General features: G+C 37.1%; 1 protein-coding gene across 2 annotated transcripts in view; it reads right to left on the bottom strand.

Annotated features, from left to right (window-relative positions):
- The window catches only part of DLC1 (DLC1 Rho GTPase activating protein), a 228,767-nt gene that overhangs the window by 186,559 nt on the left and 20,719 nt on the right, over window positions 1-21,489 (bottom strand). The gene's annotated exons all lie outside the window — the stretch shown is intronic.

Raw genomic sequence — 21,489 nt, 5'->3', positions numbered from 1 at the left:
GACATGCAAATGGCAATGCTGGCCAAGGAAGGCCAAACAAAGGCAGGGCAAAAAGCTGTATTGATTTTTCTTTTTTGCAGGAGCCTGGATTTATATTTGTGCAAAGTACACATAATAACTAACCTTGTTGTTACAAGGGAGGTTATGCTGATTTTACAGGCAGTGTGGGGTCTGGGAGCGTCTCAAATATTTTTCTTCAGGACATCGCTACATAAAACTTAGGGGTCTGCATGTTTGCAATTTAGTTGGTGAGGGTCTGAAAAAGGCTTATTGTCAAAAAAAAGTAGTCACCTTCTGTCTGCCGCCCCTCATTTTACCCATGCATCCTTCTTTACCTTTACCTATATATGCAGCTGATAAAATGCCAGAGATATTTTTGTGTGTGTGTCACAAGTTCGTAGGAGAACACAATATCATGACAAAATAAACTGCTAATTTTTTATGTCCACTGAAAAGAGTTTAAGTGGCTTGCTTTCTTGGAAAAGAACTCATTCTTTCCCAAGTGAAAATTGAATTGTGTTGGTGACAACTACTTTCCTATTAAATTACTTCTGCACAGTAAGATTTAAACTAAGGATAGTTTTGCATAACAATCCACCACACACTGAAATTTAGGAGAACAGTTATTGGTGACTGAGGAGGTGGTAAAAGTCTTGATCCTAAATGAGGATAAAATTTGCATTTGTCAATAAGACTGAACCAAAGTTAGAATTCAGGTTTAGGCTAAGGCCCAACACCCTTGAATTCTGAGATCTTGTCTCAGCAAAAGGGTTACAAAATTAGATGTTCATATCACACTTCTTAGCTTAACAATATGGAGTCCCAGTCACAGGCAAATCAACTCCTCAAACTGGGATCGGGATCAAATAAGTGGAGAGTGGAAATGTTGATCAAGGAAACTATTACTGCTTTTCAGCCACATAAAGAAAGATTCTAGATAGCTTGAAAAGTGTTCATAAAGCATGCTCTCTCACTTTGAATTCTTAGCAGGTAGTAATAAATGGCAATCAGAGGTTTTGATAAATTACAGAATCAAAGGATGCTGAATCACTCTTTATATGGCACAAATCATATTTTACAAGTAAGATATTTCCTGGATTAAATAGCCAAGATGCTGCAGTCATGTCAGCTTCTCTTAAATGATGCCTTCTGCAGAGCTTAAAATTTCCCGGATTGGATAAAAAGTACCAAAAAACCTTGTTTGCCTCAGACACCCCTTAATAGCATCTGTCTTGTATATTGTTGTCTGAAATTCATCAAAGCTGAGTGCCTGACCATGTGGTTGACAGGAATTTTGTAAAAGCCTGTGGTTCAGACAAGGAATTCTGCTTTTCTTTATAATGTATTCAGCTATTCCATGTATGCCTTTGAAATATGTTTATGCCTACTGAAATTATTTTAGCTATTAAATGTTAGTAAATGGTATTGATTTGGGCGCAGTGTACAGGATTGAGGACTTGCTCAGACACACACTAGCCTGTAAACTAGCCTTCAGCACTGACTCCATTCACATCAAAGGACATATCCCATGTAACGCACAACAAAAGACAAAGATATTCTGAAAGCATCATTCTTCAGAAACTAACTTTTTGAGTCCTTGAATTCATTCTCCCTTAAAAAGGTTTGCTTAGAGGTAGGCCCAAAGCTGCACCACATGACTGCTACTAAAGAAATTTTCCATATACATTTAAAAACAAGTATACAAATTGTATTCATTTAACAGTCACTGCTTTCTCAACAGTAAGTTCAGGTTCTCAAGTTTAGTGGCTATTTTAACCTGAAATCATCAACACTAACTGCTCTAAACATTACACAATATTAAATATTACATTATTACACATTTATATACACTATTAATGAGCTAACAATAGAAAGTCATAGAATTATAAAAAGTACAACTTGAAGGGATCTTGAAATGTCATGTCATCTGTTTCTCTGTTAATGATGGGACTATTGTACTTGATACACAGTTCTCCAGCTCCTATTACAAACCTCCAAAACTGCCCCAAGCAAAGAAGATTTTATTCTATTGTTACCTTCTTTAGCACTAAAAACTTAATTCTAACATGGAATCACAATCTTTCTCTATCTTGAACTAATTAATTCTTATTTTTGCTAATTTTTGGCATGCATGACAGAATTTTCTTATACTTAGAGATGATATTATGTTCTATTATGTTCTAAACCCTCGTCTCTTTTTCAGGCTCATTTCTTCCCCTCCAAACTGCAATGGCAGGGACAGGTTGATTCCATTTCTCGCTATTCTCACATGTCTTCTTGAGTTTCTCCTGGACTCTCCTCCTGAAGATCAACTTACAGACCCTCTTTGCTTCACTACAGGTGAAACTGATGTGAATAGTGCATCTTTAGGAATGGAAAAGTATGCTCAGGACACTGTCAGTTGAAGCTACTTCACCTCCCAGAATTTGTGAGGTGAAAACAAGAGCAAGACATGCAGACAGTAAGCAGCTATCAGATAGCAAGGTAACAACAAGCAGGTGAGATGAATGACTGTCAGGGAGTTCAAGTACAGCCAATCTTTTCTTGCAGGCTGTGGGACTGGCAGGCAGCAACCACTTCATAGCCCCCTCCTGCATTGCTGCTCACTGACCTCCATGGGTGCAGACATGCATTGTGCTGCAAGGCCTCAGCCCCCAGAACCGATGGAGCCAATATTTTCCCAAAGATGCACAGGGTAAGAAGAAAGGCAAATAACAAAAGCTGCAGCAAGGAAGGCTCAAAAAATTCATCTCTCTGGCACACCCCCCAGAAATGCAGCAGTGGAGCAGGTCACCCAGAAAAGTTCTACACGCTCCATCCTTGGAAGTTTTCAAGATAAAGCCCTGACCTCAGATCTGGCCTTATTTCAGTAGAGACCTCATGAGGTCCCTTCCAACAGGTTACTAAAGCTGTCTTTAATTTTTCTATTGCTGGGTGGAAACTAATTGTTATCTACAAAAACTAGCGGTAAAGTCAGATTGGGTAGAAAGTACTGTTACTATTACTGAATTCAGGTTAAGCATTTTGCTCAATGATTGACCACTTAGTGTTTGTACTGCTGTTGGACAGGTATTGCTGGTTTCATATATAGCCTTACACATACAGAGTATGCTTGCCAGTCATACCCTGGAGCCATGCCCACAGGCAGATGAATTACACTACATTATATGACAACTAATCCTCTTCAGGAAGTAAAACAAATAGCTTCAAAAGTGAATAATACTTTATATTCTTTCATAAAGCACCCATAATTTATTGCAACTAAAGTGAAAATTTAGCACCAAAAGCATTCCATAGGGATATCACAATATAATTATCTTTCACATCATGTCATAACTCAGCCATGATGTATATTGTGTGAGCTGTACCAAGGCTGTCTGATGATTTTTGCTTCCTCCATCAGCAACAGCAAAAAAATACAATTCCAAATTGTATGCACAGGTATTAGATGGAAAACCAGATTTAGATTTTATTCTTCCCCACTGCTTATTTTTCTACTTACAGATTTTCTTTAACAATGAAAGAATTGTAAAAATCTCAGACACTGAAGGAATAAGCTGCTCAAAAAAACCTAAGTTTTTCTTACTATAAAAACATCTCATACGGATACACCAAGGTGAGGAAAAAATATTAAAGGAAACAAAAATCATTAGAAATATTGATGTGACAGATTATCGTGTATCATACCTGAATTCTTAACACATTTATCGAAAAAAAACACAGGCTGCGTTTGCACTGTCAACTAAGACAGCAGTAAGGAATAAATAAGCAGTAAATGACAGCCTGAGTGGAAACCTGATCCCCCATTTCCAGGGAAAAAGCTAACGATCAATGTGCTATCTGGACTTGAGTCCAGCTGAGACTGGACTGTAGCCGCCACCTTTTCTTTTTAGTTTCTGAGAGTTTCAGCTGGGCTGCAGCAGGTAACAGCATTAGAGCTCAGCTCTGACAGTCAGCATCAGAGCGAAGGAAGGAAAAGTGCTGTGCTCTGCTCTGGTCCCAGGGGGCTCCTGCCTCCCAGCTGAGCTTGAAGCACGTCTATGTGCCTGTATATCTCCCCTCTGTTTTGGGGAGCTGATAACTGATAGCTTCCCTTCACAGCTGATGCCTCCCAGGAACAGAAGGGGAGAAGTGCCTGTCTCTCAGAAAGGATATGCTGCTCAAATTGAATTCAGACGGTCAGTCTGTGTCAGTGTGTCTGTCCACAAAGGACCAAGGGACTACAGTTAGGAGCCTGACAATTTAAATGAGAGGTGAGGTTGGTTACAAGTTCTAGTTCTTGACTAACACCCAACATATCTTATTGTAAATATGAAACAGTGATGCAGGAGATTTATATATATATATATATAAATTAATTTATATAGAGAGATAAAAGGGGGGGAGGAGGGAATGGATACAGAATTTAATGTTAGTTCCAAATGTGGCTTTACCAAATATGAGGTTTTAGTTCAAGAGTCCTCTCAAAGAGGAGACAGAATAAAAAAAGAGAAACATGTCACAGACAGGATTAAATTGCATATTTTAACTATGGTTCAACAAACTTCCATTCCATTCCGAGCTCTTTCCCAAAAGAATTATTGGGGTGAATAGGATTTCATTCTTACAAAACAGCTTGAAAACATTTTTACGACTTAAGTGTAATATGGTTTTAATTATTTTCAAACTTTTTTCCTCACCTGAATCTGTATTTCTTGCTGGAAGTCAAGACTTCAGTAACTAAAGAATTCCATTAATTATGGCTAGAAATATTACAAAATCTCAGACCACGTTGCAAAGAAAATATGGAAAACAAATATAACATTTGGGAATGTACTAGATTTGTAGTAAGATTTTACTCTGAAAGACTAATTTTGAATGAAATTGTAAAAATAAATTCTTGTCCTGGAATGAGAGTTGGAAAAAAAATACAGGGAAAGAAAACTCATTCTGAGTAAGAAGAATGATACGAAATGAAAGAACAAGAAGCTTGAAGTTACTCCAGCATGAACAAAATGACAGTATTGTTGATGAGCACCTTGCTATGATCTTGGCACTGCATTTCTGGTGGATTTTAACTGAACAAACAGGCAACTATAAACACTCAAGCAGGATGCCACTAACAATGAACAAGCTGCATTGTAAAAAATTGGAATAAAGCAGATGGAATAAAAGTCATGCTTGCAAGAAGGCAGGATGTAAATGGCCTTGAAGAAAGGCACATTCAAGACAGAAAAAATGAAAAAGAATCTCGAATTCAGCATTTTGGATTTTCTGTCATTCTTCACAAGTAGCCTCAAGTTTCATGTGATCAGTGATGCGTAAAAAAGGTTCAGAGATGTACATCAAATATTGAACATTATCATTTTGAGAAGGTCTTCAATAATGCTATTAGCTTGGATATGTTGCAGGGAAAATTTATTAATCTGGATAGAATTGTACCTGTTTTGAAAACTCAGGATGGTGTGATTGCCATTAGTGACATGGATACCATATCAACAGTTCAGGTTCAAGAAAAATAAATAGAGCAAATTACATAATTTGTTCAAGCATTGTCAGAAATGCTAGCTTGCCCATTGCCTTATTTATCCTGCTTCAGGCCACTGGAAAGATCTTAACCAACCTCTAGTGAAATATTAAACTGAGTTTTTGCAAAAAAAACGTTTCTTGTGAAGCATATATCTCAAAATGTGGAAATCATGGTTTTCAAGAGTGCTGTATGAAAATCTTGCTTCTAAATCTTCTTTGACTTTGTTTCCCTGACTCATTGAGTTATATGGTATGTTAGTCTGTATTGTGTCATTGAAAATGAGTCTGGCATTTGTGGTTCATTAATGGTTGAGCTAATGGTAGCAAAATCAGAAATGTAATGACCAATGAGCATGCATTAATGAAGCAAGGGAATAGGGTAGTAGCTGTTGGTAATGCTAAGTCCTGCTTTGCATCTTTGATCCTAAATAGAGTACAAACATAAACAAGAGGAAACAACAAACACTATTAAAGTTGCAAAAACTTAAAAAAACAAGCTGTATCAAGCACTTAGGTATAATCACTAAACTACAGTATGGCTGCAGATGGAACACAGTTTGTGAAATAACAAGAACCGATGGCCTAAAGTAGATATATCTTTCTTTTTTAATTATTTCTCCCTAATTCGAGGTAGAATTTCTGTGAAAAAAAAAAAGTGAACCAACCAAACAACAACAAACCCCAACAACAAAATCAAAAACCCCAAACACCCTAAGATTTTCAGGTCAGAAAGAGTAAGTGGTAATTCAGCTTTTGGAAAATAGGAAACACTTGAATTGCACTTGAACAGTTCTCAGAGACTAGTTTATCAGGTTCTGCAAGTACGATAATGTGTAATCCATGCCCATTTCTATCGGATGAAGGCTAATAGGAGAACCTGAAGAAAGTATCTGATTAATGTCTCATGCTAATAAACAGTGTCTTTCTGTTCAATTGCACATTAATACAAGGATGCAAAGAAGGTCTAAAGAAGTTGTGATGACCACAAAGGCAATCTAAAGCAATGAAATCAGTCACATTCAGATCACAATTAGGCAATACAACCATTTAATAACACCAAGCCTAAGATCACCAGTGGCCTGTCAGTCTTGAGATCTAAGGGAAAAGAAACATTTGGGATGTTCTGAGCTTTCAGACTGTGAAGGCAGTCACAAGACTCAGGGAAGCATGGATACTGAGCAAGACAGGCTGGTCAGAAATGTCCACAGATGAGTCAGCTGGGCTTTTCAGGGGTATAGACATAGGCATTTTGGGCACAGAAGGAAAATTCTTGCCTTGTCTGATGTGCAAGATGGACCTATTGGATGAGTCATAGCTCTCCTGGTCTGAAAGTTAGTGTATGATTTAAGCCTCAGCTGACTACAGACTGAGTGAAAAATCAGTGAGTAAAGCAATGGGAAGGAGTATGTACAATTAACCCACTGATCACGATATTTACTGGGAGACTGACAGACAGCTGCAGTATTACTTAAGCTTCAAATAATGCAAAAGATACTGTAAACTATAACTGCAAAAGTATGGAACAGATTATAGTAGATTCTAGAACTGATATAATTAAAAGATGTAAAAGTACTTTCTCTATTGCTAATGAGCATCATGAAAAGGTCCTGGACAGGTGTTTGAAATCCAAATATGAGCTCCAAGAATTCAGTGTTGTATTTTTGGATCAGTTAGAGCATGTCATTGAACCTGTGTGTTCCCACTAAATAACAGTGATGGTGCTGTATAAATCAATGCATTTTGAGACTGGTGCTAAGTGGTGAAGCTACTGTAATTCTTGGGTTTATTGATAATATTAAGGATTGTGCCTCTTAGACCTTTATTTATGTCAAGGGTGGTGAGGCTGGAACAGACTGCCCAAAGAAATGGTAAATGCTCCATCCCTGGCAGTGTTCAAAAGCCCAGGTTGGGCAGAACCCTGGGTGACATGGTCTAGGGTGAGGAGTCCCTTCCCATGGCAGGGGGGTTGAAACTAGATGATCTTAAGGTCCTTTCCAACCCAAACCATTCTATGATTCTATGATACCCTAACAGACCTTATAAAATTAAAGTGTAAGAAATTGCAAAACATAAGAATGATCAATATTTCCTATAATTATGAATTAAATTTGAAATCCCAGCAATTAACCTGATTTTCACAAATCTTGTTTCTGTTCAAACTGCATTTGCAGTAGTTCAGCTCTGCAAGTTAACAGAATAAAATTATTTCCTTGCCATTTCTTCACAATTAGTGTTACTGAAATCAGTGAGTCTAGTCGTTGAATATAATATAGTGAATTAAATTCAGATTGGTGAAAATGAGATATTAGAAAGTATTCAGGATCATATATACATATAAATAAAACAACTACTTGTAGAAATGGGGAAAAAAAAAATGGGGCGGGTGGATGTCCAGATTCAGGGAACATTGGTAAACTGAATTACCCATGAATAATGTATTACCGCAGGGTAGGAAGCAGACTATAAGCATCAGTGTTTCCCATCTGCATATTCCAGTTTAGCTAGACTGCAGTAAAGTGTTTAAATGTTAAATCTTTCAAGCAAAATATTATGCTCATATAAATCCATAAATCTCAAATCTGGATAATCTTTTGCACTTGTATGGAAACATCTGATCATTCTAAGTTTTTCAGTCTCTTAAGTTGCACAAGCATATGCCATTTGAATTAAGCTTTTGTTTAAAGCAAAATAAAAATTAAGTTTCCACACTTTATTTCAGCTGGGCTGGCTTCTTTTCCAGGTGACTCATTCCCTTTTGCAACTATACAATAGGAAGCCTATAGTATGTCACTAAGAAGTGTCTGCTTACATATACAGAAAGGAAGTTTAATGAATCATGAAGCGATGACGCAGTAACAATTGCATGTCCTCATGCAAAAGGTATAAACCCACTACAGTATGTAGTAGAAATATTTGTTTCAAAGTCTGCCCTTAATGGAAGCATTTGTATGTTTACCTTATTTTCCTTTGTCATAAAGTAAGTTTTTTGTTGGTAAGAAGCTGAAATGCCACTCTTCATTTTAGATTCAATCCTTTGTTTTTCAGGATTAAAATCTGATTTGGTTTACTATGATTCATACTTCAGAAATGTGATATTTCAAATACACCCCCAGTTGAACACAGAAACTTTGGGTAATGGGATATTTCTTGAACTTTTTTTTTTGTTTCCCCCAAATGTATATGGATGCAGACCCCATATTTAAAAGTGTTCCCTTGCTTCCATGCAGGCACAGTCTGAGCAGTATCACCGGTTGGTTTGAAATGCAACTGCAAAATTGCTAAAGTCCACCTTATTTGCCCTTTCAGATGCATGTTAACACTCAAAAATAGTACTGTATATTTTGGATTTGATTTACAGTCATTAGGAAAATGTCTATTGAATGTATCTTCATATGTTTCATAAAACAGTAGGGCAACACTGTTTTTATGGATATATTCTTGACTGAAACTTTACTAATTTCTTTAAAAATAATAGTTCATCTTCTGTATGATGAAACAGTAACATTACTCCGTCTTAAAATTTTCTCTATGTTCCTAAATAACCATAGAGTTCTATGGTTATTTAGTTTTCATAAAGATAGAAATAACAAGATGTTTTGCTACACTTTAAAAAAACCCCAAACTTTTAGATGTATGGTTTCCTGGTACTAAAAGAAATAAACACTGTCACCACATCTTGTGACAAAAACGTAAAACATGTTTAAAGGTCGGCATAGCTTTTGCATGAAATATGTCTGCAGGGAAAAAAATTGCTTGAGAAGGGAGAATGAGACTTTTGGAATAGTTAACTACAGAGCAGCTGGCACAGATTAGCATATGTCCTCATACAATCAAAATGTTTCTATTAGAGAACTTGAGATAACTAGCTTGAGAGCATTTAAGTGTACTCCAGTATTATTTTTTCCCAATTTAGTCAAGCGTTATCTCATGAGATATGACTGCATTATCCCAGCAGAATTGAAGAATTACCAATCCTACAGTAATGAATATATATGTATGTACTTAATATCAGGTTATTGGGCTTGGTCGTTATTTGTAGTATATTCCAATTTTCATTGGTTTAACACAAGACACTTCATGACAAAATCAGCTCAGGGGCAGAAAGAAACATCGCATGAAAACTGGCTACTGATTCATAAGTGAGGCCAGAAAAGTTTCGGACATGCACAGCAGAAATACACATAGGGGGAAAGAACCCAACCCAGTCTACAGCCAGCGCCAAGGCAAGCTGTAGTGAATTTTATAGTCACCACCAGCTGGCCTCTCCAAGGAAACACAGCACCAAGAACACAGCAGAATTCAAGTGTGTTCAAGGCACCTTATAATGAGTGGTGTTGAACCAGTGATTGCTTGATTTGAAGAATAGGGCATTTGGAATCTAAAAGTATTTCTTACCATATAGAAATTTAATATTAAAGTAAATATCACTATTATCAAACACGGCCTTCTATGCGTGGGAGAAAGGTAAATGCATAATTGTTCTAGAATTTCCAATAAAATATTTACAGAGTTGTACTGTTTCCTCTGACTCATATCAACGTCACACATAAATGCCCATATGTCTGTTTTACTAAGTCAGTGTGTTTATTAACATGAGCAAAATACCATTTGGCTCTTCTCCATTTAAAAATGAGATAATAGATCTTATTATCAGACCTAGATAACTGGATGACTGTAGGTGAAATCTGAGGGCCTTTGAAGTAACCAGGGGTTTACTAGCAACAAAATTAGTATTTCACCAAACCGATCTCTGCATCCTTCTGGTGTATATATCATCCAGGGCAACGAATCCCAGGAGAAGCCTTTTCATTCTGAGAGTTTATTTTTCTCTTGTCCAGGGCTCAGTTACTCAACAGATGTTTATGCTTAGGAAGATAAATATTTCTAAATATGCAATTAAGTTCAGTAGTCATATTGACACATATACCCAGCTTTTACACTATTCTTGAAGAGAGATGAATAGAGAGCTGAAAGCAACACTTGTTTATGGAGAATGACAGAAAAGGGCACTGGGAAAAGTGTCACATAGTTTCCTCAAGCTACATTATGGTGACCTCAGCAAGGCAAAAAGCACATGCAAATGAGTAAAAGAACACCTACAAGTTATTTCACATGGGACTGTTCAGTTTATATCCGATTTTAAAGCATGGGTGCTTTTTGAATGAGAGATTGCTTTCAGTGGGAGTAAACTGTGAGTTTTGATACAGAATGGATGGGAGTGTAACAAGCAGGAGCAATACTGCAGCTCTTAAAGATCATTTTTAAGGCTCCTGAGGAACTTCCACCTACGTATCACAGAATCACAGCATCCCAAGGGTTGGAAGGGACCTCAAAAGATCATCTAGTCCAACCCTCCTGCAAGAGCAGGGTAACCTAGAGTACATCACACAGGAACTTGTCCAGACAGGCCTGTGCCACAAGGGCACATTGCTGGCTCATGGTCATCCTCCTATCCTCCAGGACCCCCAGGTCCCTTTCCCCTTCACTACTGTCCAGCAGGTCAGCCCCCAACCTGTACTGGTACATGGGGTTGTTCTTCCCCAGATGCAAGACTCTATACTTGCCTTTGTTGAATTTCATCAAGTTCCTCTCCACCCAACTCTCCAGCCTGTCCAGGTCTCGCTGAATGGCAACACAGCCCTCTGGTGTGTCAGCCACTCCTGCCAGTTTAGTATCATCAGCAAACTTGCTGAGGGTACACTCAGTTCCCTCATCCAGGTCGTTGATGAAAATACTAAACAGCACTGGTCCCAGCACCAACCCCTGAGGGACTCCACTAGCCACAGACCTCCAGCTAGATTCTGCCCCATTGACCACAACTCCCTGCCTTCTTCCTTCCAACCAGTTCTTGATCCACCTCACTAGCTGATCATCAAGCCCACACTTCCTTACCTTATCTATGAGGATGCTGTGGGAGACAGTATCAAATGCCTTACTGAAATCAAGAAAAACCACATCTACCGCTCTACCATCATCCATCCACCTAGTTACGTGCTCATAGAAGGCTATAAAGTTGGTCAAACATGACTTCCCCTTGGTAAAACCATGTTGGCTGCTCTGTATCTCAGGTAATTGCATAGATCCTATTACTACAATATTTCAGGGCACCTTTAATACAGTTCACCTCACATTACGTGTGACAAGGAAAAATACTAACCCCATTTTAAGGATGTGAAGATGATAGGCATGACAAGACTTTTTCCTAAGGCTAAAGCAGGACTTGACCTAAGCAACAGTGCTGGCTACTGGGCTAAATTCTCCTCTTGCTGCTCTGATCCGTCCCTGGAGTGGTAACATTTGGAAGTGTATTTAACACTGTGGTTAGAGAGGTAATGACTGCGTTTGCTATGACTGTGTCTGTTGGGGGATGTTTCATTACTGGTTCTCATGTTTCAGGATCAGTTCTGACAGTGTAATCAAACTAGAAAATATGTAAATCAGAGTTGAATGCATGTATTGTTTTGCTATGTTTAACAAGAGGGTTGTTTTTTCTAACATTCTTTCCCTGCTCCCTTCATCTCTAGAGATTTCCAAAGCAGCTCTGTGTAGCTTTATGTTTATCAGATTTTTTTCTCCTTTTCCTCTCTGAGACAGGAAGCTGAGGGTTTTGACCTCATCTGGATCTTTCCCAGTGTCAGGAGGTGGTCTGTTCAGAAAGATTCCATGACACTGATCTCTTCCTGATTTATTAGATTGCTAGGTCAGTAAGTAAAGTCTCTGCTGTTTTTTCCACAGCTGTGAAATAACCAACGGACTCCTCTGAAAGCTAATTATCAAATCTTTTGAATATTTCTTTCAAGGAAAAAGCACTATCCGGTTAGTAAATTTCACCACAGCGTAATTTAGCAAAGACGGCCTAATTGTAGAAGTTCTGGCTCACATGAAGCAGTTCATTTAAGTAAAACGTTAACACTGAAGACCTGCTTCTTTGTATTTTTTCCTCTGTCCTATCAGTATCTTTTCCCATAGTCGCAAAACCCTTTTACTGTTTATAAAAATATTATAGAGTAACTGTCATGTCTAGTGAATCCACCAAGTGACAAATAATAGGATTCTTCTGTATGCCTTACATGGATATGCAACACTGTTCCAGATTTGTTATTTTTCTGTCTTTATACTTATCACCAATAAACCCAGCTTTTGTGTTACTATTGCCTCCACACATGACTGGCCATATGCATATCCTGTTCATTTGACATTAGATACAACCCAGTGGAAACATTTCCATCGCAAGTTAGAAAGCATCTTTTCTGACACTCAGTGAAACCAAGGAAATACGGAAGGAAGTCTCCAGCAACTGCCAAGACAACTCTCTTTAAACACCTGGCAGAAGTAATCAGAGAAATCCTAAAAGTTCATATGTCCCAATCTGATCTAGTTTATTTAATAGAAAACCTTGAATTGAAAAGCATAATTAAATGGTTATTTATTAAGAGATTTCACTGATATTTCAAAATTTCTGGCTATCAAAGGTTAGTCAATAGGCTTAAGCTTGCAAAAATCCCCAGAGCACCGCCAAACTCTTTGTCTACTGTCTTTCTTTCTCTTAGTTTTAGTACATTATACAATTTCACCTGGGATATTTTTTTTAAGTTACAAATTTAATACGATTTTGCTGGCTATTGGAAGTATTAATAAAACACCCATTTTGCCTGCATGTTAAGATTTAATAAAGTATTGGAATTCAAGAAATTCTAACCCCTAACCCCTTCTCTGCTTTTGATCAAGAATAAATGACTTTTCTATTTTGATTTATTTATACTTGCACTAATGTTATTATCAGTGATTCTGCTAAATTTTTATTAGACTTTCTAAAAAATACCTCAAAAAGGTAGGATGTTTACTGGAGATTATGTGATAAATATTATATACTGTTTTTAATAAAACCTTCTACAATAATTATTTCTAGAAATTCTCATATTGCTTTTTAAAAACACATAAGATACAGATGGGAGTTAATTTCTACACAAATGCATGCTTATCCTATTTCCCTACAGAACATGTAAGGTGATATAATCACAAAGCAACTGTTCCACACATTGCCAAAAATGACCAAAACCACTGCCACATGATACATACACATGGGGACTCCCAGAGAAAGGTAGAAGATTTTGTGCTTTGATCATGGTAGAGAAGACAAATCTCACTATTTGTCATGGAGTAATGGGAACCACTCAAGCAGAGAATGATCAACGCTATAATCAAGTAGATGCCATAGATTCCTCTTGATACAGAGCCTCCTTGTGCATTACTGGGTTAAGTCACAGTTCACATTTGCTGGATCTGCTGAAATTGTGGCCTGGGTGTAAATCTCATTTGGTGTTCAATAAAAGAGCATCTAAATTAGAGAGAGGGCTCAAATCCAAAATACCCACTATAAACTATTCTTACTATTACACAATCCTATCCACAACAGAGATTTTTCCCCGTCTGTACAGAACTACATTTCAAATTCAATCCAAGCACTGTATACCACTGAATCAAATGTTAGGCTTAACAATAAACAAAGAAACTCTTAAAATAAACTATAGACAAACATTTCCTTTGCATCTTTAATTAAGCCTTAGCTGCCTTGAGATGACCAGGAGAGAGCAATGATTTTTAGCAGCTGAATTTCCCTTCTGTCTCAAAGAAGTCTGGGGTAATATCAGGGGTAAAACCATCCCTATTTTCAGCTCCCTTAACACTTGGTGTTTAATAATCGCACAAGCCATTTTTGGTGAAAAATGTGTTCCAAGAGGGAACAAAAATGTGTTCCAAGAAGGAACAAATCAGCTATTTCTGTTTTAGTCTGTCCATACGCTTTCTACTCCAGCTCTTACAGGCAGACCTTACCTTTGAAGTTCACAATCTTGTCCTTACCAAAGACTGAAGTTAATACTAATGGCAGTGGTGGGGAATACTATTTGCTTGATGATAGGGTCCTAATATCAATGGAAAAGAACCAAAAAAAAACGGAAAAGAACCAAATAGCTCCCTTCTACTACAGGCAGTAATTCAGAAAAGCAAAAGAAAGCTAATTAGAGACAAAAAATCCTTAGCATACAAGACACAGTTTATATTTTAAACACACATTAAGAGCAGTTTAGTGCTTATACTGCATAATATTTGTTATTTTCTCACTCATCAGTTATTTGGACTGAGTTTGATTATGCTTGCATTATATTCCCTGTCTAGATCCCCAGTGGTATATAGTTTTGTTTTCAAAAAAGGTTTATGTTGAAGAGGAATAGGACACTGACTTGTAAAATGCTGGGAAATGCACATCAGGAGGATGCATTCATAGAGAGCTGAACAGCTGGCCAGCAGAATGAACATATTACTACAAGGCTACTGGGAATTAGTTAGAGAACTAGAAAGCACAAGTACAGGGGGAAAAATATTCTTCACCAGCTTTTACATTGGATGTGATATATTTCAGACAGCTGAAGCAAAAGCTGTAAAAATCTCAAGAGGCTGCCTAGTTTGTCTAGGTGCCAAATTTTAACCTCACGTTAGAAACCCATATTCTTCTACCAGGGCATATTTATCAAATTCAGCTAAAAGAAATCTGTAATGAACTGATCTCTTTAAAAAAAGCTGTCTTTAGGAGATTTGTTGGCAGTTAATACTGTCCAGTCAGATCGATTATGATCTTGCAGCCAGTCTGGTTGGGGTAGAGGCCATAGTCAAAAGTCTTCACATTGCAAGCAATAGGAGTACAAAACTCTGACTACATCTGATAACTAGTCTTTCAATTCATACCTCTTGCGCTGTGCAGATATGAATCTGCTTCTCCCCAAGATCCTTTTCTTCTTCCTAATATCTGATTTTTTTTTCCCCTATTTGCAATTCTTAACTACAGTTTTTCTTTGTGAAGCACTGCTTTAGCATCTATCAAAGCAGGCGTGCAACTATCAAACCGTGCAATCCACACTGTGAATTATATGAGATAGTGAAATCCAGTGTTGATTATCATGCTTTATATTACATCACTCAGTAAATTTACTTCAAAAACATGCTCCTGGCCCAAGCTAAAACACTTTACCCACTAGCATACACTCAACCGATATTTCTGCTCTCTGGGAACTCATGTTTTAAAATTTTGGTTATTGAATTACATGCAGTTACACACTGAGAATATAAATTCTTATTACCTCATTTTGGGATTGCGGATGATTTAACACCAACAACAAAGAATTCGTAATGTTTAAAAATTTACACCCATTCATCTTCACAATTAAATACTTTGTTCAAACATAAAATAGCTTACCTTATCATATGCAATCAAACAGAAAAGTTATACAAAAACTCCAGACCTAGACAGAATGCAATTTAAAATACAGATAAAAATTGCCAGATTAAAGGATTCACTGATAACCTTATTTAACCATGTCACGTCTCATACAATTTTACTAGTTCAAAGACTCAGAATTATGAAGAAAAAAGCATCTGTGATAGACTTATATAGGACAAGCCCCTTCAGCCAAACATAATGAACATAGAGGCAAGTAAAAATAGATAAAGCAGAAAAAAAGCAATCACAGTAAGAAAAGCCGACAGGTTTTTTATTCTTTAAGCAAATCAGACTGCTGGATTTCAAAGCAGAAGCTTTTGACACCTGCATTTTGCACCAAGCTTGTTACTCAAACAAATATTATTTTGGCAGATGGGATCAAAGGACAACTACACACCAAATAAGAACCAGACTCCATAGCTCTTGAGGATTCCTAGTGTGCATAAAAGTAAAATATATCTACAGGATACATGGAAGTCAAAAAAACCTCCACCAGGAACTGCAAACAGAAGTTAGGCTTCAGTATCTTGACATCACTTCCTGAACTCCTTTCTCTTTTTCTGTCTCACAGGAATTGCTTGTGTTGGTTTCTGGCCTGTGTATTCATACAAATACTCCAAAGCAATATTCAGAGATACATACAAGTTGTTTCATATTTTAAAGGAACAGCTACTTCAAGATTCAGTGATTTGTTTTTTTTTTTCTGTTCCCCCTCTCACATCCCTGCAGTTGCAGAGCTTTGAAATTAAGGAAGTACATCTGTACTCAAAGAAAACCAAATTAATTTCTCAAGTGACTATATTTTTTAAGTTAGTACTGCAACAGTAATCAAACCAACTGTAACAATAATTTAAACAAGCATATATTTTCAGATAGTGGGTCTGTGGGCTCCTCCTTTCCCTCTCCCAAGTGACATGCTTTAGCAGCAGTTAAGTGACATCATTAGAGGTCACAACCAGAACTTCAGAGTTTGACAGATGGGCTATAATTGAGCTACTCCCCAGTTTGGAGAACACAAAAATTTCATAAGTTTTTACAACAGCACACCCTTAAAACAGAGGTCTGTGGAAAGCAAAATGATGGAAAATCTGTTGCTATTTCAGTTGTGTATCTGGTAAGATGGAAAATTTTTCAAGTCTACACAGATGGTAAATAAATTTCTGCTACATGAGACAGTTCCTGGAATAAAGAAATTTTCTCAAATAGCAAGTGCCAATTTTTTTTTTTTTAACAAGACTTATTTTTAACTTTCCCAGGGACTTACTGAGAGAGCTGGAGAAGTGTCCTTTCACCTTCAGAATCCTGGTCTAACTCCAGAAATAGCCTCTGATGTCGTTCTCAACATAGATGAGCTTTCTTTACACTTTAAACGACATTTCAAAGCAAAGATCAAAGCTCCACAATCATACTTTGCTGCTGGTAAATACTCCCTCTGAACACAGTGGCTAGAAAATAAGAATTTCTATTTAAACCCTGAAACAATTGTCAATGACTAACACTGCTGACATTTAAACTGTCATTATTATGCTTCATGAGGCAATGCCGTTGACACAAGAGAGCTTGTCTTCCATGAACTAAGCGTAGTGGAAAGGACTGAGAGAAGAGCCCAGATACAGGGACCAAATCACTGCAGACTGTACGCGCTGAGGAAGCACAAAATAGTTAGGGTTTTGTCAGTCTTATAAATGGATTTGAGTAAAGATTTTACACAACTGTAGAAATGGATGCTGCGCTAGGGGACTAGTAACTACTATCACTACTGCAAAACTTGCTCTAGAGGATGTTTGGGACAGTTCTCCCCCTCATACCACAGTGGAGACAGTCATGGAAGAAGTTGCTCACCCTTTTCTCCAACACCTTCATATTCCCTTCCTAATCTGTTCATGTGACTGCATTGCTCTGCTTGACTGCTTCCTTGAGCCTGAAATCAAACCATGTGAAATGTTGATGCTTGCAAAGAGAAAAATACACAGTATTCTCATGTCACTAAGTGATCTTTTCCTTACATATGCATAAGCTCCAAAGGGCTAAAAAGTTTAATACAGCCACACTGAGCTTAGTACATGAAATGAGGGGAAAAAAAATAAAAAAAAAACCAAAAAAAACTCAAAGCATTTTTCTAAAAGCAGGAATGAAGTGAAAGAATTAGTGATCTTAACATACTGATGAGAAAAGTCTGGGTAGGATGAAGAAGCATTTTTTTGTGTGACAGGCAGTGTGGATGACCTAGAAAAAAATTAATTGACATTCTATTTTAAGGTTTCTGTTACTATTCCCAAGAGAGCAACATTCAGGAATATATGTATTTCCTCTCAATGTGATTAAAGCTAATTTTCCCAGCATAATTATTCATAGACTTCAGTCTGCAAAAACAACTGATTGATTTCAAACGCATATTTCAAAAGAACATACAGTCAGAATTACGACTTTTTAAAAACCTAATACATTGCTTGTGAAACATGCTAAATTACATGTCCTGAAGAATATTTACCCATAAGAATATTAATTAAGGTACAAATATGGCAGAACCTCTCCCCAAATTATCTTTGACTATGTTACTAGCAGTACTGAGGAAGGCCTGGAAACAGACAAACTGATCAAATGGGAGTTGCTCTTGTGAGCTGACAAAGGTTTGTGCAGTTAAGAGTTGAACAATCACTTCACGTAGAAAAAGAATTTAATTTTCACCTTCTTATTTTCAGGCTTATCCCATCTATGAGACTCTCTTCTCAATATTCCTGTCTTTTTTGTCTTATTCTCTTATTCATGTTCTATTTTACTTTGTATACAAGCGTAAAGCCTAAATAAGACAGTACTCATCTACCACATAATATTGACATCATCTTTAAAAAAGTACAGAATATTTGTAAACATGTGAGTTTACTATACTAGAATAAATTCAACAGATATCGTGAGGTGTGATGTACGCATACAGTCACTTCTAAATCAGTGTGATTTAAATACAGCTTGGCATTTATCAGAAGTGTAGTGTTTCAGAAAGTAGTTTAGTTTACATTCCAAAGTTTTTGCTTGTGGCCATGCTTTTTCATTTTCAATGCAGTAAAGATGTCAGCTTTTAAAATACTTTGAACCTGAAATTGCACACAGTAAAAGCCACCAGCACTAGCACTGCCTTTGTTTTTCCATGTAATTTATACCTTCATATCAAATAGCCATAAGTCCCATATCAATGATTATTAGTGCATGCAAGCCATCCTTTTTAGGAAGGTTGAGGATACCACCCAAGAGATTAAAACATGTAGTACAAGAACAGTACCAGCTCCTTAAGTTTTCTCTTATTTTTGAATGACTATACCATCTTATACTTTTTTTGTTAAAGCAAGGCTATCAGAATAAAACACTCAGGATATCCAAATAGAAACCTTTGTTTAGTTAAATATGTTGCATGCAAAAGTGTTTGGGAAGAAGACATCTTGCAGGAAAGGATAAATAAACTTCAACTTAAGAAATATTTTACATATTGCACTTGCTATTCTAACTCTTATGTAAGGTGAAACTACAAAAAACAGTGTGAAAAATATGAAAGTTATCGCTGCAATAAGGCACATTGTTGAAGAACAGCCTCATCTTACAGTGAGCCAATTTTTCATTAACACAGTGTGCATAAGCCAAGTTCCTTATATTCTATTGTTGTAAAAGTGCTACATGTCAGATGTGACAGTCATGAAGAAGAGCAAGGATCTGGTTTACATTTGCCATACATTTGCTTCATCACACACTGACATACATAGGGAAGCTGTATTGCTGCCTGGATTTTTTTTTTATAGGAGGAAGAATATCGCTCTAAATTTGAATTCATAACCTTTTTAGGCTATATCCTCTGGAGCTTGGAATAGTTTTGGCAGCAGAAACAGTATTGTTTCATTTTGTAAAGCCATATTCAATACACCCTATCTGTAGTACAGACTCCCTTGTCTTTACAAACCTTCTAAGTTGCCAGTAAGAGAAAGCAGTAAAAGGACAAAAGCATGAGCAACACAGTTTTAGGTGTTTCAATCATACTACCATGACAGGAGGCAAGGAAAAAATAACCAAAACAAACCACCACCACCAAGAAGACCTAAGATAGCACTTTGCAGATGGTTCCCACCCTGCTGAAGTTCAGCCCATGGGGTGGGGGTGCATATGTGTCTGCTTATTCGCTTTTACCTACCGCATGGGAATTAGTCAGATACCTGTGGGGTTACCCACTGCTGTACTAGTATATGGCCAAATACCCCTTAGCAGCAGTGGCAAAGAACTCACTGCTGCAAAGCCTCAGTCCCCAGAGCCTGCCAGGTTGGCCGCTTTTCTGTGCCTCCTCCTCAGACACAGCGCCACTAACAGAAAAGCTTTTGGTTTCGGCACAGGTCATGTTTGCACTGAAGAGTTGTGCTAAAAAAGCTGCTCTGCCATAGCTATTGCTTTAAATGGTCTTTAATCTAGGCAGGGTTTCCCTAATATTGACTTTCCAGGTTACTACTGTATTTACTGTTTTGGATGGAAGCTGTATCTGTGTGCCCCTCTGATCTCTGTGTTTTCACTTGATTGTTAATTCAAAGTGAACATTCTGCTCATGAAAGTGCCAGATGAACAGCTCTATGAAGGAAAGTCCATTTTTTAAATTTTTCTTTAACCAATGGAAAAGTGTGTTGTGGATAGTGATGTCATGTAATTCAGAAGGTTTTGCCCAAGTGTTTTATTTCCACTTCCCATTTGCTAAACTGTTAAATTTAGGTTCTGAGTACTGTTCCTATTCATTCCTTCCAAGACAGCTTCCCTCAAAAATGTGGTGCTATTTACGAATCTGGTGTCATTTTAGGAAGTGGTCATTGGTCCATTTAACATGAACTACAACTGAGAATTCGCAGGCTAGAACCAGGAAACAATTGTCCCTTACCATACAGACCTTTCTAAAGATGCATTTTAAAAGCAAACAAATGTTTTCAAAGGTGTTTTTTTTTTTTTCAAGTCAGTTATTGCAGACTTGCACATAATTAGAAATTTCTGAGTATAAACTGGGTGAAACTAAAGCTCTTTACATTGGTTCCAAGAAATGTGCAGTATCACTTTGGTGAAGCAACAGTGTATGACTGTGAACCATGTATAAATACAAATACTTTCATGACCATTTTAGGTAGCTCAACTTCAACTAATGCATAGCTTGATGCGCAACAGTCTCTTGGTTTGCAGTCTAGACAGCACTGGCAGCCTTTAAAATTTATTGCTCAACACTGTCACAAAAATGTGTCAAAGTAAAATTTGCATAAGGGTTATACTGTAATGGCCTGGCAGTCATCCCATCCTGTTCCGAGCTTGTTTTGAATACTTTTCGGATTGTTTGAAATACATCATACTTCAGTCCAAACACAAAGGAAGGCTGTGGGAAAGCATTCTTTAGCTTCCCAGATGGAGATAATACTTATGATACATATTTTTTTGTGAAAGCAACAGAGAAAATTCATGGTCATGTAACCACAATAATAGGAGTGCTTTATCACTACCACTTTCTACTAATTATCATAGATAAAATGCATAATTTTGAAAAGGTAGATCCAACTACTTCAGTGCCTTTATAGTTTTGAACTGCATGTTCATTATTAAATGGTAAATTTAGGAAGCAAGTTTTCAATTGAGAGAAGAGAAAGAAATATTCATGACAGTCAAGAAGGTTTCAGATTTTTTAGAGAAATCATACTATTTGT

The sequence above is a fragment of the Pezoporus occidentalis genome, unplaced genomic scaffold, assembly GCF_034315485.1.
Source record: "Pezoporus occidentalis ecotype Australia unplaced genomic scaffold, CSIRO_AGI_Poc_V1 ctg1, whole genome shotgun sequence".
Lineage (NCBI taxonomy): Eukaryota > Metazoa > Chordata > Aves > Psittaciformes > Psittacidae > Pezoporus > Pezoporus occidentalis.
Note: the sequence above shows the minus strand (reverse complement) of the source record. Positions and strands in the feature narration are given on the sequence as shown.